At 44.8% G+C, this 23,986-nt stretch overlaps 1 protein-coding gene and 1 pseudogene across 2 annotated transcripts in view; one reads left to right on the forward strand and one right to left on the reverse strand.

Moving 5' to 3' along the window:
- The window catches only part of ATP8A2 (ATPase phospholipid transporting 8A2), a 3,773,191-nt gene that overhangs the window by 406,163 nt on the left and 3,343,042 nt on the right, over positions 1 to 23,986 (forward strand). The window lies entirely within an intron of this gene.
- Positions 132 to 23,887, reverse strand: LOC138528809 (serine/threonine-protein phosphatase PP1-gamma catalytic subunit A-like; annotated as a pseudogene).

Consider the following 23,986-nt stretch of genomic DNA (forward strand, 5'->3'; position numbering starts at 1 on the left):
TGAAAGTCAATTGCAAAGGAGTGACTAGTCACTCAAGATATCGGAGACCTTTAAAAATACACTCCATTTGAGGCCAGGGGGGCAGGACAGTGAGGAGAGGAACATCCAGTCTTGCTTAGCTATTCTAAGCAGCAACTCCCATACATTAAAATCAAAATAAACAGATCCATCTATTTTGAGCAAGCTAGCCAGTACACATTAACACAAAAGGACATCTTAGAAATGGAAGTTATATACTATAATACAAGTCCAATTAGGAAACATCAAAATGATGTATTTCTTTGCTTGCTTCGTGATCATGCCCCGTGGTGGACTTACAGGTCGGTTGGCATTTGGCTTTTTCTTCTCTGCAGGTTTCAAGATCTGAAAAGAGCACATTAATGTTTCGTCCGCGCTCATCATGGCCCCTGCATTATCAAACTCTCCACAGTAGTTTGGTGCAGAAAATAATGTTACAAGCTGCCTTTTCGCGAAGAACTCCTACCCATCTTCAACAACCTGGTGTGCTCTACATATAAGATCCAAGTCATGTTTATGGAGAAACTTTGCAACGACTTCAGCCCCAAAAGTGAAGGCAACTCCTCGGTCATTTTCTCCCCATCCCAAAACATACTTGTCTGGATCAGACCACAAAAGATCACACAGGAGACCCTGATCAGGCACATGTGTAGGCCGCATAATTCGTCTGATCTGCTCCATAGATTGACGATCTGGTGAAAGACCGCCATGACAGCAGAAAATCTTCTCATCTAGAATTGCTGCAATTGGCAAACAGTTAAAGCAGTCTGTGAAGGTTGTCCATAGCTTGATGTTGTACCTTCTTTTAGATTCATCATAAAACCATATATTCTGTTGATCCTGGCACATTCATGATTGCCTCAGAGAAGAAAGAAGTTCTCAGGATATTTAGTTTTGTATGCCAGCAGGAGACAGATCGTTTCTAAAGACTGTTTCCCTCTGTCCACATAGTCTCCCAAGAATAGATAGTTGCTCTCAGGTGTGAAGCCTCCATATTCAAAGAGTCGAAGTAAGTCATAATATTGCCCATGGATGTCACCACATATTTTAAGTGGTGCTTCAAGCTCCAGCAGAATCGGCTGGCTAAGGAAAATTTCCTGAGACTTCAGGCACAGTCCTCGAATTTCATTTTCTTGAAGTTGAACATTTTTGCCAGGTTTTGATCCTCTAACTTCCAGTAAGCGCTGGATGATGCTGTCAATGTTTAGCTTGTCAACATCGGCCGTTATGTAGAGAAGCGTGCAGGTAGAAAGTGGACGGAAGCAACACCAAATGCCAGCACTACGAAGACTGTCAGTAGTGACCAGGTGACAGCTCTCAGAAGGCAGGCACAGGGCAACCCTTCCACCAAGCCCGCTTTCCAGCCAGGATCAACGATGGAAACAAGATTGCGCCCTCCCAAGCCGGCCGGCGCAATAATCTGGTTAAAAAATCATTAAATAGGCACACGAGTAGCCTAATGAGTTGGGTCTTAAATGATTTATAGAATGATGACGTGTATCCATCTTGGTCTGGGGATTTTTGTCTAGGGAGAGACTGAATCACCAGCTCCACTTTCTCTTGGGTTATAGCCTGTTCCAACTCAGGCCTCTCTTGCGTTGTTCTGGGTATTTGCACTTGCCTAATGTGTTTCTGTTGGGCTTCCCTGTTTAATTAACCCTCAGTCATCAATTTTGTGTTGTACTGCTGCACCACCTGTCGCTGTTCCTCCTCCCATGATGGACGTTACCCCTATGATCCTGTATTCCTGCGATGTGATTTCTTGTTTTGATGTGTCTAGGTTTGTAGGCCAGCAACCTGCCCACTTTGTTTCCCCTGGTGTAATGTCTTTTTTTCGTAAGTAAAAGTGCGTGCGCCGTCCTTTTTGATAGATTGGCTTTTAAACAGGCCCTGACTGTGCATCATCTACACAGGGCTTGTGTTGTTGTGTGCTCACGCCTAGTGTTGTGCCTCTCTTTTTATCTTTGTGTGCAGGCGCTTTTTGTATTTTTGGTATTTGTATTTTATTTATATAACGTTCCAAGCCCTCGGGCATTTGGGCGCATAACCCTTGTAAATGCTGTCACTCTGGCTATGAATTCTCCCCTAATAGTGGCCTTGAAGGTGTCCCGGACCGTCAACCAGTTAATTTCTGGGAAATGATTCCACTCAAAGCAATCTTTTATTAGGTGCGCAATTTCCCTCTTATGAATGTGTCTTGCATTATTGCTTCTTACAGTCGCCAGGGAGGTATGGCAATAGGGACGAGGAAGCGATCTGATTACAATTCTGTCCCCAATTTTAGTCATCCGGATGTATGACATTAGTGCTGGGGAAGTCAAGATTAGATCTATACTCGAGTAGCCCCCTGTGGATACATGAAAGAAAGTGCAATCCCTCTCAACCATGTGTTGTATTCAACAGGTGTCCACTATCTGCAGTACCATCATGTCTAACAGGGTGGCTGCGTTGTTTCCGTCCTGTTGTGTGGTTGGGGGGGGGGGGAGGTAAGCGTTTTGTATGTGTTTGGGTCGAATGTGGTGTTAAAGTCGCCCGCTATCACTATATACCTGTCTGTGAATGTTTTGATTCGCTGGCGTAACCTCCATAAGAATACCCCCTGGTTATAACTGGGTACACACACCGATACCAGTGTGACTTGATGACCAAACAGGAATCCCTTCAGCATCACATATCACCCTAGGACGTCTGTGTTTATCACTTGCTTCTTGAACAGGATGTCTTTTCCTATCAGTATTGCTATCCCTGCCTCTTCATCCCACCGCAAGCAACATACTGGAGCGTAAATCTCCTATCTCGCATCCTACCCTCGTCCCCCTGCATTAGGTGTGTTTCCTGCAAGAAAATGACATCCGCTCCCTGCTGATGCAGATGTGTGAGTATGTTCCTTCTGCTATATTGGAAGACTTAAGCCCCTGAACGTTGTGGGTCAGGAATATTTCACGTGTCATTGACTATGTTATCGCTGTGTTACTTTTACCTACAGTAGGACGTGTTGGTGTCAGCACATAGAGCATGCCTGTGTCTTGTGTGTGAGGAGTTCCCGGTACCTTATCACACATTAGTCTAACTTTGAAACCATAGACCAAACTAGTCAACATTTTAAAACGTGCCTGTGAGTCAGGCTCTTAACTGTGTTAACTAGTAACTTATGCCAGTCATTCATATATTCCTTCTTCATGGGATGTTCCAGCCGGCTCAACGGAGGGAACTCTCACTAGTGCAGTGTTGTGCATATCTATGCAAGAAGTATTTCTTCTTGCATAGTCTCCTTCCTCTTATTCTTTGGCTGACCATGACTCCTCAGGTGTTTTTCTTCAGGTGTTCCAGATTCGTGGTGGACAGGCTGGGCTGATCCGAGTCTGTTCTGTGCTTATGGGATTTCTTAGTTCTGCCGGGCCAGTTCTATACTCTCTGTGTCGGTCTCCTGGGTCTTCTAAATGTCTGTTCTTGGTGCTCTGGATCATCAGTCTGGTTAGCTTCTCCTGCAGCCAGTATCACCTCTGCTTCTTTCTCCAGTGTTATTACACAGTTCTTTTCTTGATATGTGAACAGAAGGGCACACGGAAATCCCATCTGTAATTTACCCCCTTTCCTCTGAGCCATGTGGTGACTGCTCCCAGCTTCCGCTGGCAGGCCTAGAGTGCTTGGAGACATATTAAAACAGTTTGAGCTTGAAGCCCTTATGCGAGATGTTCGTCATCTGCTTCGCCATTTCTCTTTTGTTCTTTAGAAGTAGACTCTATACAGGGTATCTGAGATTAGGCCCTTTTTGTGCTGGAAGGTGGTGTATATCCCGTGTGTTTGGTCCAACATAAGCAAGTCTTCCGTGGCCTTGGACATGATTGTCCCAAAGACATATCTCTGTAGGTCTTGGCCTGCTATTTTGTTTGGGAGCCTTCTAATTTGGATATTGTTCCGTCTCGCTTGATTCTTGAGGTCCTCCTGTTTAAGATGTAGTGCTTGTTTTGGGCTTCTGTCGTGTCCGTCCATCCTGTGTTCCAATTCTCCCAGTTTATTTGAGTATTCGCAGGTGGCATCTCCCATGTCGTTTACTTTCTTCTCTACTGCCAGAATTTGATTGTCCAGAGTCTTGACTTTTTGGGTTGGTTCAAAGATGCTCCCATGGATTTCTCTTGTGAGCTTTGTGAGGAGTTTCTGTAGATCTCCTTTTGTTGCTGGTGCTTCTACGTTGTGTAAGTGCTCAGGTGTTTTGTGGATTTGTACTGTCACCATTTATTCCTGCTACTTCACATTTTCGTGACCGGACGCTATCATGGCTGCAATATCTGCATTCTTCCCTCCCTTGACTTGCTTTGCAGTCTTGAATGTTAGGGTTTGCCGTCCAGGCTTGAACGTTGTGTGCAGGCTTGGTGCCACGGCTAAGCTCTGCTATTGCTGTAAAGCAAACTGTCTTAACGCGCCTCGGCGGTGTCAGACCACTGTTCTGTGACTAGGCAGCAGAGGAATCCTCTTCACATTTCCTCTGAGGCCCTTTGTTTTTTGCTCCCTTGCAACACTTGGGGGTGCGATGCACTCCTTTGGCTGCCTCTGCACTCTGTGTTGGTCCTCCACACTTACTTCAATGCCCTTGGTTTACGCTCCTTCTCTGGCTCAATTAACACCTTTAGGGGCGCTGAAGTCTTTTCTCATTTCTTCTCTGCCAGGATGTTCAAAACGATGTGTGGGGGCTCTGGTGCGAAGGGCCCACCAGCTCTGTGGCCTTATCTTGTGCGAGCACCTACCAGGGTATCTATGGAGCTCTCTTTCTCAGGGTTTGGGCCACAGACTCCACAAACCTGAGGATACTCTTTCAGGTGGCCAGGGAAAGGCCATTGCTCTTGGATCCCGACCCGGGGGATGGAGAAGCGAGGGAGGATGATCCTCAGAGCTTGGGAGTGGGGTACCCTCAGGCGAGACATGGTATCCCCCTTTCCCTAATTATGACCAACCAACCCCTCCCCCGACCTTTATGGGTTATTGTGAGACTTCTTCCCTTACTTTTCCCTATTCAACCTTTAAAAGTACTGGGTTGAAGAAGAGGAGACTAAGAGGAATGAACACTACACTTTAATTTTACCACTCTGGTACTGGGACGAGGAAGATGCCTGCAGAGTACGGTGAAAGTCAGGCATGTCCCCTTTGTTGTCGTCAGGCAAACCTAATTAAGGATACACACCTGCATCCTGTTAGGAGGTTGCAGGTGTATAAAGTGAGAGACAGAGAACACTGGAGAGAGGAGAAACAGGGAGGCCTGTGGGAGAAAACCAGCGGGGGACCCGTTTTGTAGGAGGCAGCCATGGTGGCACCTGTTGAGGAGCCAGAACGCTGCCCAGCAGCCCAGACAGGGAACCTCCATAACGAGGAAGCAGCTGCAGGAGCTGCAGTGTCACAGAGAGAAGCGGGACGCCATCCATGTCCATCCAGAGGTGGCAGAGGCATCAGCAAGCTTCTTTATAAAAAAGCTTCCTTCGGGATCGTGGCTTGATTCCGCAGATTTTCCCGGAGTAGCGTGGATGGTAGTCACTGGTTACACATCTTTACATGAGATGCTGCCAGCCAGAATCTATCTCTGGATAATGCAGCGGTTGATCCCGTGAGCACTTAAAATCATAAAAATCACATCTACCCGAGAATCTGCGCATAACCATTTTCCACCTTTGGGAACGGGCACGTTAGTGACAAGCTGAATATCATTTTGAAGCTTTTACCTACACACCTGGAGACACATGGACATTCCGTAATTTCAGGATATCACCTCGGCATGGACACACTACAGCTGTGGACACCAGATGTTACAGTTGAATACTGGCTTTGACTTTCCGCCCTGCTGTGACACACATGTTTGCCACGACGTGGGTTCCTGTCAATAAAACCTGTCCCCGAAATCCCCCCACCATCGAGTTGGGGATTACTACTCCAAATCTTCCCAGAGGAAGGTGCTTTTGACATGTTGGCCTTACAGGTGGCCCGCCGAAATGTAACCAGGTCAGTGCTAGATGGAACTTTGAGCTCCTTTGAGTGATAGCATCTTAGACCTTGCAGACATTAATAACTGTTGCTTTTTACGTAGGCAGACCTGTTAATTAACATCACTGTGAAAATGTATTCATTAATTTGTTTCTTCATTGTTTGTTAAGCTTGTGAAAAAAAATATGTACAGGTTGTATCACTAATTCATGTATGAATCTTTTTCACTATTTGTTGTTCATTTATTGTTCACTTTCTGCTCATGCATTTTCTGAATTTAAGAATGTTTGATCTTTTTCTTCATATTAGTTATTTTGTCAGAGACTCAGTGTATCTAGTTTTCTTTAATTCAAACCACTAACATTGTGTTTCCTATTAATAAAATATAGAATAAATTGGAAATATAAGTTTCATTTCTCTTTATTTACTTCTTTTGATTATACTTCGGTTTCCAAGGGAAATTAAGTATGGATATCTGAGATACCAAATGTGAATATGATTTGGATTAAATTCATGATCTAGGCTAGAATTACTTCATACAGCTTTTTGGATTTGTTATGTGTTTATAGAGCCATTAGCATGTGCACCGCAAGCCCTGATATGCGAGTGGGACTTGCAGAAGCGAGCTTGTCGACCGCAGAGGAGGACAGAAGCAGCAGGAGCCACTGACGAGCAGTGCCAGAGACCGGTGAGTGTCCAGGAAAGGCACTGGCTGACGGGGGTATTCTTGTCAGGCTGCGAGATAAGTAACATTTACTGAACTGAGCTAAAGGCTTACTTTGAACCGAGTGAATGCATATTAAGTGCCAAACTGAACGGAAACCTGTTGAACATGATGAATATATCTAGAATACTAAACCGAATGGAAAGTCGGAACTAAATATACCATGTGGATATTGAATACCGAACTGAAGGAAAAAGTTAAAATGGGCATAACGAATGCTCAGTGAATATTGAACTGAATGAAACCTTATAATCCAGCTCATAATAGCGTGGAATGGAGTACAATTAATATGGTCAAAGCAAGATAGAGCCAAAGAGGAAATGTCCATATGAAAGATACATATAAGAAAGAGCGCAAGTGTGAAAAAGTGCCATAGAAAGGTGGCATATGGGCACAACCCCTACAAAGTGAGCTTTAAGAGAAAAGGCAGTACAGCAAGGCCAAATACTGGCAAGAGGGATGTGACACGTTTTGGCAGAGCCAAGAGGCTAGCCAGGAGAAGCCAGAAAAGTGTGAACCTGCATGTTAAGCCAAGAGGCTAACACAGATGCAGTTAAGTGAAGATAACTCTGCACAATGGAACAGGTATAGAAGGACCTATGTGGGCTGAAGAGCCTGCAGATCCTGGTTGCACAACCTGTGATAGGTGGACCGTGTGGTCTGATAACTGCACCTAGACCAGTAAACCCTGACCTTTGAGTACCCAGACATTGTGAAATAAACCAAAGAAATGCACCACAAATGACCTTTTGCAATAAACCAGAAGGAGGGTCAAGTGGACCTAGATTTGTGTTGAACATTTGAAAGAGTGAACCTGTGAGACAAGTTGCTAATAAAGGGAACCCTAAGAGCTGGTGAACAAAAAATTCCGTCTTGAGGACGGAGCCTCAAGACCTTTGTGTTTTGAACTGTGTTGCCTTGGAGTTGGGGAAGGGAACCCTGAAGATTGTTTGAAACTGGATTACCTTGAGTGTGTGAAGGTCATTTTGAGACTTTTGTTGAACTTTCTTGAACTTGCGGAAGGGGTGGCTGAAAGAGAGCTATGAGCTGGTGGAAGCTCAGAACTTTGAGATAAACACTATTTCTTTGAATATTGACACCCCTACACGCTGTATAGCGTTAGTTGTCAGGGCAAGCATAGGTTTTGGACACTGACAGACTTTTAAGTTGAACTCTTTGACTCAGGCTTTCCTTAGTAGGGAAATCCCACCTTAGCATAGGGCAAGTTAGGCATTCAATCACCCTCACATTTAAGTTAATAAATATATTTAGTTTCACCTTTGTCTGTTGTCTGTGTCTTGCTTCATGAAGCCTTCAGATTAGCTGGTCGCACAGCTTCCCCCATTGTTTCCTGCAGCGTTTCCCTCTCCAGTGGGCTTCCTAACCTTTGCGCCTGGTTTGTGCAGTCTGAGGTTACTTGATGTGCTACTGCCCTTTTCTCTGCCCCACTTCATGGACTCAGACGAGGATCCCCCACTGTGGCTCCTCCTGTTGTGTGCTCCTGTTCTCTGCAAGGCAGCTCCGTCTTTCACGGAAGCTCTTCCTCGTCTTTCTCAATTCTCCAGATGCAAATGTGTCGTTCATTGCAGAGGCCGTTTCTTGCTTGGCCCAGGGTAATACGTTCTCCGCTCAGAGACTTCCTCGACCCTGTAAGCGATTTCAATCCGGCACACATCCAAGTCAACACCTAGCATGTAGTGCACAACTGAAATCCTTATTTATTTTTGGCTGAAAGTTCTTTGTTCTGAACGATATACCACTCATATCACGCCCTTCTCCTGGGACCCCCCCCCCAGTCACACTGGACCAGGAATCAGGCTGGTTTGCAAAGGTAAATATTTATTTATGTATTTAAAATGTAATCACAAAATGTTTTCATAGGTACACAACAATCACCAATGGGGTGATATAACACTTAATAATATCTTTAATACACAAGGAGTAAGTAGTGAGCAAAACAATTCAGCACAGAAATACTTTTGTGTGAGTTCAGATCAGATAGCACTGTGGTTAGAGGTTCCCCTGCACACCCCTCAACCCCCAATAGGCAATGTAAAGAGATAGGAGGAGAGAGCAGGTATTCAGGAATGGCAGAATTCAAACAGAATATCAATCCCACTTTCCCCCTTTCAAACAAAAGAGAAAACGGAATTGACTGTCAAGCTGTCAGAATGACTTTTAAAGTTATCTTTAGGATGGACGGGGCAAAAACACCAAATATGTCAAAATTGCTGAAATTGTTATAAATTCTTATGGGAGCCACTTTGGATAGTTGCACACAAACACAAGCAATGATTTAATCCCAAGAAAAATGTTAAATCTTAAAATTCCAGTCGGAAGCAATTAAAAGCTGTTTTACATGTGTAGAAATGTTCCCAAAATGAAAATTTGCGGCAAACTTTTCACTGCACAACATTCGCAACAACGGGAGAATCGCATTGCTTTGGAATGCGTGTGATGGAAAGCAGTGGATGTTAGCTACAAGCAGAAGTTAAAATTGTGTTTCTATCACAAAAAGTGAGGAAGTTAAAGGCGTTTTAGTAGCGATAGGCACAAGAATGGAAAACAGGATCACTTTTATAATTTGAGAAAAGGTTTTCTTACACTAGAGGATGACTATGAACAAAATGAATACAACACAGGAACACAGTCACTTGATCAGGGTGACTGCCTGCTAAGGAAACTCACCTTCTTCAGATGAGAAAAAGATCAGTGCAAAGATAGTTTTAACAGTACTATTTCTGGAGGAAAGATAGGATGGTTTGGATAGAGGTTACAGACAATGCAAAGATACTCCTAACAATACAGGTTCTGAATACAAGATGTGATGGGTCTAAGATAGGGATAAGCCTATGCAAAGTACATATGTTATTGACATAATTCTTCCTATTTATACTCACTGGATAAGTGTTTAAATGGGACTGTCAAATCTGGTTAGGGGATGGGATCTGGTTTAGGAAAGACAGCTTGGCACATCAGGATAGTGAGTGAATCTCTCTGTCCTTATGTGTGGTGAGCTGTCTCTATTTATGCTTATGAAATGACATCATGAAGGGGGTGTGTGGGCCGGTCTAGCCTAAACTTGTCCCTTTGAAAGGTGATTGGGTCAAAGTCTACTCTCTGCCTTGATAGGAGGAAACAGAGTGTCATCTTTATGGTGTGATTTTATGAGGCTGAGAATCCACCCCTAGCCCCTGGAACACAAAATCTACTTTTGGCAAAATACATATTTGCATATGTGCAACCTCTATAAAAAAATCACATATACAGGTCACATATTTTACCTAGCAGCTATTCCTCAAAACCCCATAGCTGTGGGATCTTGCCTCCGTTTTCACAGAATTTTGCCCTTTTCATTATGAACACAATGTCCAATTTTGAAGCAAATTTCTACAAGTGTGCGTGTTTAACATGGGAATAAGTGTATCAAGTTTCACAATTCTAGTGGAAGTAAATGTTTTTGCGTAAAATAACATTTCTTGCCATTGCTGTCCAGAACCTGTCCCATAGTTCTGGCGCCTCTTCACCCGTGCAGCCAGAAATTACATTAACACTCTGTTATTTTTATATTTTTCACAATTTTAAATAGAAAGTTATCAGTCTTTTTAAAATGTGTTCTTTGTCCTTGTTAAGCAACAAATGATTGTTTGGCTCCACCCCTTGGCCTCTCCCTGGAAGCCCAGGAGCCATCCCCCAAGTTTGTTCCTTGCAGAGGCCATTTACGACTGTGTTCACACTTTGAATTTCCTGCTTTGCAGCTTGTTATTGTTCCTTTTGCCTTTGTAGACCAGGTTCTTTCCTACTCTGTAATTGACACCTCTGCTTGATTTCCTGCTGGGGGAAAGACCTTCCTTCTGTGAGAAAAACCTGTTATTCAAGTTCTGCAGCTTCAGCCAGGTTTAAATTAATTGTTAAATTATGTGGCCTTTTCCTTAGCACAAAACAAACTTGTTACATCAAATACATCTAGAATTCTCATTCAAGATTTTAAACCATAGGATCAAACAATTACAATATGGGTTACTATTAGTAACAGGCCTCTTAGATTGCAAACATGAATTTCAGTTTATACATGTTAAAGTTTAATCAGACAGGCCCCTGACAGCTGTCATCACAGCAGCCCTCTGCTGCACAGAGATTTTTGACTGATTCAGAGGCAGGCCGCTTTTGCTGTGGAAATCTCTTTATGCTCCCAGCTTTTCAGGACCTTGTAAATTCACAATGATTTCTTGAACTAAGTGAACTGTAGCACCCAGTAAGAATTTTGAATTTTTTTGAAAGGTGTTTTGTACTGGCATTCTGAAGTTTCAACAACCAAGAAAAAGAGATTTAAAGCAATCTTGGAATTTCATTTAGCAAAGCACTACTTTTTCCTTCTGCACTCCACTTTCAATTGTTGTGGAGCCCAGTGACACATTTCAGAAGTTTTGCTCTGTTAAAAACACCAACTACATGCGTGGCAGATTGGGTAGCCATCTTTTTTTGTGTGGAAAAGCACGATTTTCAGGGGTTTTGGCATGCACAAGGGTTTTGCGGCCGTTTTACTGTTTCTGGCACCATCATAACAGAGTGATGCAGCATAGCAGTGCAAAAGTGGGTCAATACACCCCACAGAGCCCCCCTCATGACTTGAGTTTGACCGCCCGTCAAGTGGAAGTCTAGGGATTGTGATGTTCTTTTTTTTTTCTTTTTTGGTCCAGGTGGAGAAAGTCATCTGCTTCTCCCGTCAGTGCTGGATGGACAGGCTCGCCTCGCCGGTTCTGGTTGGGAGTATGGAACGGCACTCCGGGATCCTTGGGTCTTTCCTCCCGGTCCCCAAGTGGTCCTCCTTGGTAATAAGAATGTTTTAGTTCCAGTGCTAGGAGACAGAACATAGCATGGTTAAGGACATTTCCCCACTACTACTCCCCGAGGATGTAGTGGGGCAGATGCATACATTGAATAGAATTTACAATATTCTCTGCCTGTATTTACTAATGGTTTTAACAGGTGGATTCTTCTAGGGATCCGGAATTTCCCCCTCTGGGTTTTCGGTTGGCTCCTCTATTTGCCGCAAAGAATGCCTGGGATGACAACTCTTCAGCTGGTTTATGTGGACCCACTTATCTTCATTGACAGAATGACCCTTGATCTTTTTCCAGTAGATGGTCATCCCATTCGAGGTGACCAGATCATCAATATCTTGCATTAGTTTTCCGTGTTTTAATGGTTTATTATTAGCACATAGCATGCCTCTGGTTTTCCAGTTAACCAGGTGCTCCACAAACCTGTTCCGTACATAATCTGAGTCTGTGATTATGACCAGTTCCTGGAGTTGGTGCTGGACAGCAGTGAGGATGGCTTGATGCACAGCCATCAGCTCTGCCACTTGACTACTTCGGGGACTGATTTTGTACCCAGCGGAGGGTTCTGGGGCTTCATCCACCCCTGCATTCCCTACGCCGGCCACAAGTTCCTTTTCCCCGTTGTTGTCAACATGGCAGGAGCACCCATCCACATAGACAGTGGGCATTCCGTCACACTTGTCTTCTTCATAGACTTTGTGTGGGGAATTAAGGTATGCCTCCATGTTGTCCTTGATTTTAAGACTTTCCTCCTCGAGACAGTTTTCTCTGGCACAATCATGCAAGTCAGCCAGACCTTGCGCGAGGGGCTCTTCTTGTTTTGGCCATATCTGACCTCCACAGGAAAGCCTTGCATTGACAGATTCCAGGAAGTAATTCGGGAATTACTCACATTTCCGGCCTGGATTCTGTCACTTTGAAGATATTGCAAAGGTTGGTGTGGAGTCTCCACTATGATGTGTTCCCCCTGGATAAACGGGCGGTAGTTCTTTAATGCCCACACAGTTGCCAGGAGTGCCTTCTCACAATCGTTGAATTTTTCCTCCACAGAGGATAAAGTCTTACTCGCATAGGAGATTACTTTATTGACCTTGTCATGCTTTTGACATAATACCACAGTCAAGCACTTGAGAACACTGTCTTCAAGAATAACTCCTTGTTTTTGACAGGGTAAGCTAGGCAAGGTGCTTATGAGAGGCTTCTTTTGAGTTGTCTTACTGCCTCGGCTTGTTCTAGACCCCACTCCCATTTGACCACCCCCTTCAACAGATGGATCAGGGGTCTTGTGATCTCTGCGTAATTCTCAATTAACTTTCTGCTGTAATTAGTTAGTCCAAGGAGGCTCCTTAGTTCCCGCAGAGTGGTGGGGTCTTTTATTTTCTGGAGGGCTTCTACTTTCTTTTCCTGGGGACAGAGACCCTGAGGAGTTATCTCATGCCCCAAGAAATCGACATGGGTTCTGCACCACTGTGCCTTTTGGAAAGAGAGTTTTGCTCCAGCAACCCCCAACTGGGTCAGAACATAACGGATCTCCGCTATGTGTTCCTCCACAGTTGAGATTTTGACTAGAACATCATCTACATAGGCCAGGTTACCCCTTTCACCCAAGTCGGGCATGGCCTTATGCAGAAAGATGTTAAATTAATTGCCGGAGTTGATGTATCTGAAGGGAGTCTGGGTCCAAGAGTACTGCTTCCCCCCAAAGGTAAAGGCCAGCTTGTATTGGTCCTCCCTATTGACAGGTACAGTCCAGTACCCATTGGTCAGGTCAATGGCAGCGAATACCCTCGACCCTTAGTGGATCTGGGCCGGCCCTTGGTCAATGTAGGGAAGAGGCCATCGGGAAGTATGGACCTGTTTTTTGAGCTCCCTTGGGTCAGCACAGAGTCTCCACTGGCCGTTTGTTTTCAAAATCCCCAGCACCGGATTATTGAAGGTGCTGTAGACTGGACGAATTATCCCACGGGACTCAAGGTTCTTAATTATTTCAGTAAGAGACTCCAAAGATGCGAGAGGCAAGCGATATTGCTTCACAAACACTGGAGTCATGCCAGGGTCCGTGGGAATTGTTGTTGTGTGGATGTCGTTGCGACCACAGTCATATGAGTCCACCTCAAAGAGATCTTGAAAATCTACGAAAACTTGTTTACATTTTTGCTTTTGCTCCCGAGTCTCACAGGCATCAATCAGCTAGGTTGACTCTCTCTTCAACCATCTGCCTGAAGCCTGGAAAGACATCTGGTTTGGCTATCTCAGCAGCCTCCTCCAGCTGGGTGAAGTCCCTCATCAAAGTGCTGATTTGGATTTACGGCTTCAGGGGAAGGCAGTCCTTGTGGACTTGAAAAATCACCTCATCCCTCCTGAAGTCACAGGTCACATCTTCCTTACCATAAGGGCAGGAAGAGTACACCAGGAAATTCCCCCCATGCCGGTTGAAGATCCTGTCTGGTGTTGTGTCATTGTCGCTATCACTGTCAAAACAGTCCTTGGGGATTGGTCCTAACAGATTGTTACCTAAATCTATGGAAAAATGTCGGTCATCAACCGCCATTCCAGTAATGGTGCCTGCGCCCAGAGTGATACTCTTTAGGTCGCTGTTATCCACCTCTATTGGATGGTGTTGTGTTCTATGTTGACTAGTGGTGTTGGGTTTACCCCCAACCCTTGCTGTTGGAAATGAGCAATGTCCTTGTTTAATTTTTACTTCCAGTGAGAATTGTCGGGTCCGTTCTGGGATGGTGACTTCCTCCCCAATCTGAATTTCAACTGCATATGGCAGCAATTGAGCTCACCGAAATGCTTTCTCTGGGTCATCAAAGTCCATGGGATTACTTGCTAATCGGGACCAAGCTTTGAAGTTTATTAGGTCCAAACTAATGGCAAAGCGATTGAGAATGTCACTGCCTAAATAAAATGCACCAGGGACATCTCGCACGACCCAACAATTTTGGACTATGCTCTTGTTGCCTATGGAAATTTTGAGCATACACCTGCTAGGCAGGAGATGTTTGGAATTGGGTGTTTCCAGGTCCATTTCCCATTTGCCTAATAGTTTAAATGTGGGAATGGCTGTATCTTTTGGGAGTTTGCGGAACATGACCTCGCTGATGAAGCTCTTACCATTGTTCACACATACTCAGGAGAGAACAGAGTCCTTCCCCTCATTTAACTGAATAGGGATGAACAACTGCTCTCGAAGCTTTGAGCTGATTTCTCGTCATTATGTACTATAGGAATGGGATTTTCTGATTGTGAATTTGTATACAATTTCAGAGTGTTTCCTTCCAGTGTGGAATGCCACCTTAGACTGGAAGGAAGGTTGATTTTCAGAAATAGAGAGGACTCCCCATCACCAGTTTGTTGTCCTACTGCAATTACTGTCACGTCTGGGATTTGGTTATTCTGGAAGTGAAATTCAACTTGGTCAGGTTTTTGTTCAACCATGTGGCATGTACCATTTAAACTAACATGGTTGACACTCTGTTTCAGTTTTATTGGTCGGTTAGTCTGGGTCCAGAGCACCTTGTTTACACAATCTATGAGGAGAGACAATCCACACAGGATGTCATTCCCTAGTAAACATGGTGTGCCCTCTGGAGTCACAACTATGACCGGGTGCTTCACCTTGTGTCGCCCAATTTGAATGTCTAAATCCACAGTCCCGTCGACAGGAATTTCCTTCCCATCGAAGTGCTGAGGTTGTCCAGGAAGAGGGGTGAGAGGGATTTGGTATTTCTCCCCCTTCCCGAATTCAGCTGATCAAAGGCCCTTTTTGACAGAAGGGTGGCTTGGGATCCAGTGTCCACCAGTGCCAAAATTGTACATTGCCCCTGTATTTGGACTGGATACTGACAGAGAGGTGATTTGGGCAGGATTCCGTTTGGGATCTTGGGAACCTGTAAGAAAAAGGTGACAGCTAGATATGAGGGAAGTTTTGGACTCCCCTGGTCTGATTCTGGGCTGCCCCTCCCTTTTTGGAGGCAGTCACCAGAATGGGTTTGAACAAGGGGATTTTCGTGCTGGTCATTCTGGGGTTTGATGATGGGCGGTTTTAACTCGGTCCTCACATCTACCCAGTCTGGATTTGGACCTTTTGGGACCCATTTTTCTTTGGGAGGAGTTTCCCCATCCCTTAAGGAGAAGATCGTTTTCCCAGGATCCTCTGAGGACCCCTCTCCTTCAAACTGGAAGATTTGCACCTCCTACACAAAATGGGCCTCTTTAGGCTCTTTATTTCTCCTACCCACCCTCTGTTCCTTGGGTTGCAGACTTTCGGGGGTAGGAGATTCTGGTTCCGGTTCCTGGGTTTCCAGGGGCTTTTATCAAGTGCAGAAGGGAGCTTCCTCTTAGGCTTTACACCCCACTTCCCCTCGTGCCTCCTCCTTGGGAACCGGTGGGTTGCCAGGGTTCTTCCCCCGTCATTGTTCTGGAGCACCAGACCCTGGATTTGAGGAGTTCTGAGCCGCCATGCTCATCTGAGGGTTCTGTCGAGCCCTCAGCATGCGACCCAGATCCTGTGCCATGTTCTGGACCTGGCGCTCCAGTTGGGACACCCGCTCTGGCTGGTACGGGGTCCTCTGGTCTACCCTGGGTTGATCCCGGGAAGGGTAACTATCCCTTCTTGCATAATACCAAATGGGTAGGATAGTTTGGGTACCCCTCCACCCTTGGCCACCCCTCTCCCGGATTGGGCTGTCTGGGCTCAGGAAAGTGGGGAAAGAAAGAAGGGTTGTTTTGGGGGTTGAGGTTTGGCGGGTACCAGGGAAAGAAATTTGGTCTGGCATTTGGGGGATTACTGCCCTCCTGGGTAAAGTGAGGAGGGAAGTTTCCTGGGTTTCCAGCTGTCTGGTTGGATCCCCACACCCTTGAGCTGCGGGAGTCCACACACAGCCCAGGATTGGTCTGTTGCCCTTGTAGCGTGGGCTGATGTAGTCAGGGGAGTTAGGGGTCCCATTTGTGGGGTTACCTCCCTGACTCCCTGTTTGGGATTGGCCCGAGGGCCTTCTGGGTCTGGGGTTGGTCAGATTCTGGCGGGAAGGGTTTTAGGCCCCCCCATCTCCAGATCTATAATGGGACAACCTTCACCTCTGCCACCTTAGCAGCAGCAGGGGTGTTAGTTGATTTGGGGCTTTTGCTATATTTTTGCTTTCTAGTGGCTTTTGCACTTCATAGATGTGCGTTTCTTGTTCAATGACCCAGTCTAGTGATATTTTCTCATGAAAGTCCCTCACTAGCTGGGTCATAATGTATTTAGGCAGAGCATGAAAGAAGGTGTTCACAAATTCCTTACTGTCAGTGCGCACCCTTCTAGTGGTCTGCACAAAGGCGCATTTCAATCCCTGGACAAATTCTTGTGGGGCCTGGTCTTCCCACATTGTTGGTTGTAGGCTGCCTTCCGGGACTCTTGAGGGTTTCTATGAATAGAAAAATGTTTCAGGATGGCCGCCCTATAGGTGGACCATCTGGAATGGTTCTGATCCTCTAGCCCCACAAAGAAGCTGGAGTACTCAGGTGAAAATGCCCACTTTAAATACTGAATACAGCTTTGGCTATCCTTCAGGTGGAAAGTCTTCATCATCTGCTCAAATAATTCAAGGTGCTCCCAAACTGAATATTTGGCATTTTTGTGATAGGGAGTGATGATGCTCCTAATAGCTTTTATTTGCTTTAGGGGATCCTTGAGTAAAGCTCTCTTGACTTTGTTAGCCTTTTTAATTCTGGTCACCCTGGTCCACTCATCCTCTGACTCAGAGGCACTGGTACCAGAGGTGGCTGTCTGATCTTCTAGACTCTCCCGGATTCTGCGAGCTTGGGAATGGCTGGCAGAATGTGGGGGCCTAGTCTCTTGGGACCTGTTGCGCTCAGAAGAGTCTTTTGACTCTTCCTTGCTCCCAGGATTTGTTGAGTACCCCCCCCCACTGTCCTAGCTGGAAAGAGGTTTTTAGTATGACCTTAGTGGGCCTAGCCTCATGGAATTCCCCACCAGATTTCACTGACTGATCCCTAGGTATATGATATTTCTGAGGATCTTTTCTCTGATTCTCCCCTCACAGGAGTCTCCCAGATCAGAGAAGATGGCCCTAGCACTTGGGAACTTGTACATAGACGACACCCATATATTTCTGGGAGGTGCTGACCTATTAGCCCCATATTTCCCATTGTGTTGAAGTCTACCATCCCGTGGCCCTTGGCTCATATGAGCCAGTGGACATGGGGGTGGCAGAGTCCATGGAATTGAAGGGATTAAAGTCCCTCATGCCAGGGTTCCTGAGGTTATGCTCAGAGGTTTCCCTCTCCCATCTGACCACATCTCTTTCAGCCCCTACTCCCTGATGACATGCAAGAATCTGACCCCTTTGTTCCTCTATTAAGGCCTTACTGGTCTCTGAGTTGTTCCTGCATGGCTACCTGTCTATGGAGCCTGTCATTTTTGTTCACAGAGAGCCTCATTGTCTATGTTCTTCCTGCCTGCATTGGGGGTATTGGGCCAATGTTTGCTGCAGGAGACTCACCTCCTGAGTTTGGTCCTTACTGGCCTGATTATTCTTTGCCAGAGCATCCTTCACCCTCCTGGTATGCTCTAACAGCTTTTCATAGTCCATTTTGAGTTCACCCAGTCCGTGAAGGGCCAGGTGATTTTCTTCTAACTTGTTTTTTAAATGGCTGACTTCCTGGCCTAAGACGTCCCTTTCCTGAGGTAGAGTGCCCCTCTGTGCAGCCAGGTCGTCCCTTTGTTTTCTAATGGCATATTATTTCTGGCGCTCCTCATCAAAATCTGTTTGAGTGTTGAGATCCTTCACTTTTTAATGCATTATTTTCCTCCTTTAGTTCATCAATCGGATTTTCTAGGGCAACCATCTGCCCTGCGCAGGCTCTGTTATAATTTAATTGCTGCTCCAGCTTTTGTTGGCTCTGTTGTAGAGAATCCAACCTTTCTTGACACTCTTTTTGCAGTGTCAGCATTGAGGTATCTTGCTCTGCCTTATCTTGCTGCAGGAGATCCAGATCTTCCTTTACTTTTGTCAGGTACTGTCTGGTTTCTCTCTCTGATTCTTGGCTCTTTTGTAGCCTTTGCTCTGCAGAGTCCAGATCAGTTTGGGTTTTCTTCAGGGATTGTACTTGCTTCTTTGCCAGATCTAGGCTTTCGGCATATTTCTCCTTTATTACTCCAATGTGGAGGTACAGGTAAGCCGCTATTTTGGCATTTTTACATTGCTCTTCTTTTATTTTTGGGGCCATATACAATTCACTAAGTGCCTGGCGTAATGGACCCTGGTCCTGCCATCTATGTAATTCTATGGCAGTGACTTGTTGTTTGATTTCCTGCAGCCAGACTTTCTCATCCTGCTCTACCCATTCACCCCATACAAACAATTTGTGCAGTAGTTGTTCCCTTGCAATATTGATTTCCAGTAGGGTCGCAATTCCGGAAATATTAATTTCCTTCTGACTTATCTCAGGGATACTTTTGCAAAACAGGCCTAACTCCTTTGAGTATTTCTATTGAAGGGTGTTTTTACAGTGTAGCACAGTATGGTAGCCCAACAAGGTGTATATACCCCGTCAGTTAGCACGCTGTGTTTGACTGTCACAAGTGTTATGTCTAATTTAGGATCCCGGACGAACCCCCAAGCTGTAAGTGATTTCAATCCGGCACACACCCAAGTCAACACCTAGCATGTAGTGCACAACTGAAATCCTTATTTATTTTTGGCTAAAAGTTCTTTATTCTGAACGATATACCACTCATATCACGCCCTTCTCCTGGAGCCCGGCCCCCCCCGGTCACACTGAACCAGGAATCAGGCTGGTTTACAAAGATAAATATTTATTTATGTATTTAAAATGTAATCACAAAATGTTTTCATAGGTACACAACACTCACCAATGGGGTGATGTAACACTTAATAATATCTTTAATACACAAGGAGTAAGTAGTGAGCAAAACAATTCAGCAGAGAAATACTTTTGTGTGGGTTCAGATCAGATAGCACTGTGGTTAGAGGTTCCCCCTGCACACCCCTCAACCCCCAATAGGTAATGTAAAGAGATAGGAGGAGAGAGCAGGTATTCAGGAATGGCAGAATTCAAACAGAATATCAATCCCACTATCCCCCTTTCAAACACAAGATAAAACGGAATTGACTGTCAAGCTGTCAGAATGGCTTTTAAAGTTATCTTTAGGATGGACGGGGCAAAAACACAAATATGGTCAAAATTGCTGAAATTGTTATAAATTCTTATGGGAGCCGCTTTTTTGTTTCTATCACAAAAACTGAGGAAGTTACAGGCGTTTTAGTAGAGGTCATTTTTATCAAGATAAGCGCAAGAATGGAAAACAGGCCCGCTTTTAAAAATGACAAAACGGTTTCTTACATTAGAGGGTGACTATGTGTTCTTTGTCCTTGTTAAGCAACAAATGGTTGTTTGGCTCCACCCCTTGGTCTCTCCCTGGAACCCCAGGAGCCATCCCCCAAGTTTGTTCCTTGCAGAGGCCATTTACGACTGTCTTCACACTTCGAATTTCCTGCTTTGCAGCTTGTCATTGTTCCTTTTGCGTCTGTAGACCAGGTTCTTTCCTACTCTGTAATTAACACCTCTGTGTGATTTCCTGCTGGGGGGAAAGACCTTCCTTCTGTGAGAAAAACCTGTTATTCAAGTGCTGCAGCTTCAGCCAGGTTTAAATTAATTATTAAATTCTGTGGTCTTTTCCTTAGCACAAAAGAAACTTGTTATATCAAATACAGCTAGAATTCTCATTCAAGATTTTAAATCATGGGATCAAACAATTACAATATGGGTTACTATCAGTAACAGGCCAAACATTTGACTTTCAGTTTATACATGTTAAAGTTTCATCAGGCAGGCCCCTGACAGCTGTCATCACAGCAGCCCTCTGCTGCACAGAGATTTTTGACAGATCCACAGGCAGGCTGTTATTGCTGTGGGAATCTCTTTATGCTCCCAGCTTTTCAGGACCTTGTAAGTTCACAATGATTTCTTGAACTAAGTGAATTGTACCACCCAGTAAGAATTTTGAATTTTTTTGAAAGGTGTTTTGTACCGGCATTCTGAAGTTTCAGCAACAAAGAAAAAGAGATTTAAAGCAATCTTGGAGTTTCATTTAGCAAAGCACTGTTTTTTTCCTTAGGCACTCAACTTTCAATTGTTGTGAAGCCCAGTGACACATTTCAGTAGTTTTGCTCTGTTCCACCACCAACAACATGCGTGGCAGATTGGGCAGCCATATTTTTGTGCGTGGAAAAGCGCGATTTTCAGGGGTTTTGGCGCGCACAAGGGTTTTGTGGCCATTTTGCTGTTTCTGGCACCATCATAACAGAGTGATGCAGCATAGCAGTGTAAAATGGGTCAATACATCCCACAACCCTTGGGTCCTTGCCACGCTTGCAGGCTTCTGATGTTCGGTGTCTCCTTCTCATGTTTTTTAGGCTTTGCCGCACATGTATCTCATATTTGCTTAGCTCAGTTAATTTGCGACCGCCATCGTGAGCGACCAAGCCATGACCCCCTCATCCCGCCCACCCCACATGTGCCTTTTGAAGATGTTTGAAGCTGCCCTGTGGTTAAAATAAATTTTACAATTTTAGATTGCTTTTTTCAAAATTATGTATGCTGGGAATGGGCAAGGAATTTTTCGGGAAGTAGAAAGTGAGAATAGACAACTACACAATAGAATGGCAAAACCAGATAGGCAGAGTCTGGACAGGAGCAGTCGTAGCATTGCCACTAACTAGGAACCCAGGTTGTTGCATGGCAAAGAGCGCTTTTGGAAGCAGCTTTTTTGTTAGCTAAGCCATTGGCTGACTTTTGCTGTAAAGCTACGAAGAGGTGACCCGTGCAGTGCCCCCAGGCAGCACCACATCTTTTGGGGCCCTTTAAAACTTGGGGAGTCTGAGATTCAAAACAAATGATGTGAGTACCTGGGCAAAGGCAAATTAAGTAAATACCTGAAACACAGAGCACCGTGTATAAAACAAAAGTGTTGCCTTTGCAGGACTGCTGTTCACTTGTGTATAGTATATGTTCCACTTTGGTTTGGGTCTGGCATTCCTGAAAGCACCCTGATGCTGCAGTGAAACACTTACAAATAATACAATAATAATATTTTAACATTTATATAGTGCTACGAACCCTCAGGTATTTGAGCGTTGCTTATGTGTGGTGCTCATTTATCGACCTTGGAAGGATGAAAGGCTGAGTTTGGTGCTGCCAGGATTTGAACCTGCGACAGCAGGCTCTGCACAGATGTCAAAGTGAGCGCTCTACTCGCTGTGCTATCGGACAACAAGCGAAAAGAACCAGAGAGCTGCATTTATCTTGCGGGAAGCGGGTAACCTATCCGTTTGCTCAGAACTCAGGCTCCAAGTAAGCTGCTGGCTGCCCATGCCCTTCCTCTGCATCGCTGTGGCTGCCAACTTGTGCTTTGTATTGGATTGTATTGATTTCGCTAAAGCGTTGTACATTAATAAAAACCATACAACTTATGTATTGATAAACAATATATTGAAAAAGATGAATTACAAATGTAAGGACAGCAGATGAGTTTTAAAATGAGTGTGTAATATGGGCAGAGAATGGAAGGTTTAATAGGAACAGATGGTGCCAATGATTGCAAGTAGAGTATAGTGGCGGAAACAAGCAGGGACATAGATTAAGACAAGAGCGCAAGGCAAGTAGGAGCCAGACCATGTTTACATTTAAAGACAATGCAAAGAAAAGGAAAAGAATAAGTGACTCGAAGGGAAACCAAGAGAAAGATTGAAGAGAAGCAGAAATGGAAGTGCGAGAGGAGGGAGAAAGAGTACAAATGGCAGAGCTGAAAACAGAGTGCAAGGGAGCAAGTCGATAGGCGGGAAGGCTGATTGGGAGAGTGAAACAATAGTCAAGGTGAGAAAGAAATAGTGACAATATAAGATGTTTTGTGAATAAAAAAGAGAAGTGGGGGCTTTATGAATTTTGTAAAGTTGTAGGCAGCAAAAAAAAGCAATATTGCAGATGTATGCAGAAAAAGACCATGTGGATGCGAACATGACTCCAAGATTGCGAGCAGATGTTGAAAAGGGAATAGTAGACTGGGAAAAGAGATAGAAGAGGGGGATGGTGAAGTTGAAACATGAGAAGAAGGGAATATTAGAATCTCTGTTTTGGAAGGGTTGAGGGGCAGAACCAAGATGGCCAATAAACAGGCAGTAAGAGTGGAGTGAAGAGAACCATAAAAGGAAGGGAAGAATAAAGAAATCTGTGATTCCTCGGTATTCAAGTGACATGAACGACCCAAAAAACCAACAATAGAGGCAAAGGGAGAAGAGTAGGGAGAGAAAAGAAGGGGACCAAGGATAGACCCTTGAGGGACGCCATATTGCAACAGGACAGTAATGGAAACTTGTCCTGATGGCAGAAATTGAAAATGAACTATCACATAAATAAAACTGGAACCATTGAAGGACAGAACAGCCAGAAAAAAACCAGGGAAGAAAGCGTAGAGAGGAGCTTGTGCACTCATCTTTCCTCCCAAATAAATTGAAACTTCACCTATGTGTTTGCTTTCGCTCTCTCCTCTTTTCTGCTCCCTTTACTGACACTTCTTAGTGTGTACCTCATGATACCATACCATAGGAGTGGAAAAGGTGTCTTTTCGGAGCCCCCTGGATGCCATTTCCATGGAGCCGATGTGTAATATAGTTTTCCGCTTTTTAAAAAATTCCACATACCGCATGTTTTTGAGTCTTTGTCCTGAGGCAAGGATCAGCAACTCAGTTTCATCGGTGTTCAAAGCAAGAGAATTGGTTACCATCTATTCCTGGATAGACTCGCAGATAGAATTGATGGCACAAGCATCCAGAGTTTAGCTGCCTGACAGTTCAAGGATGACCTGAGTGTCATCAGCATAGTTGGTGTTCTGAACACCCACGTCATACAGTGCAAGAAGGGGCATGACCTAAATGTTGAACAATGTGGGGGAAATACATGACCCCTGAGGGACCCCAAAGGTGACGGCTGCCGCTAAGGAGCTAGCACCATCCGTTGCCACCCTAGCATTACTGGGATCCAAGAAGGTGCTGGTACAGTGTGCCTGATCCTCTAACCTGGCCACCAACAATGAGTGGTCAACCAGGTCAAAGGCAGCGGAGAGATCTAATAACATGAGAAGGTCTGGCTGACATTTATCCACAGTGCTACTAAGGTTGGATTTTAGATCCAGAATGGCAGTCTCCGTGCTGTGCCTGACTCTAAAGCCCAATTGCTGTGGGCTGAGGATGTTGTTACTTTCAATAAATTCTTGAAGTTGGATGTAAGCAACATGATCCATGATCTTCAGCAAAAGGGAACATTAGCTTTTGAATGGTAAGGTTTGGCTATGGTGGGATCCAAGTTGTTTTTCTCCAATAATGGATTGATCCACGCGTCT

Source organism: Ambystoma mexicanum, chromosome 7q (genome assembly GCF_040938575.1).
Source record: "Ambystoma mexicanum isolate Mex_15411 chromosome 7q, UKY_AmexF1_1, whole genome shotgun sequence".
Taxonomy (NCBI): domain Eukaryota; kingdom Metazoa; phylum Chordata; class Amphibia; order Caudata; family Ambystomatidae; genus Ambystoma; species Ambystoma mexicanum.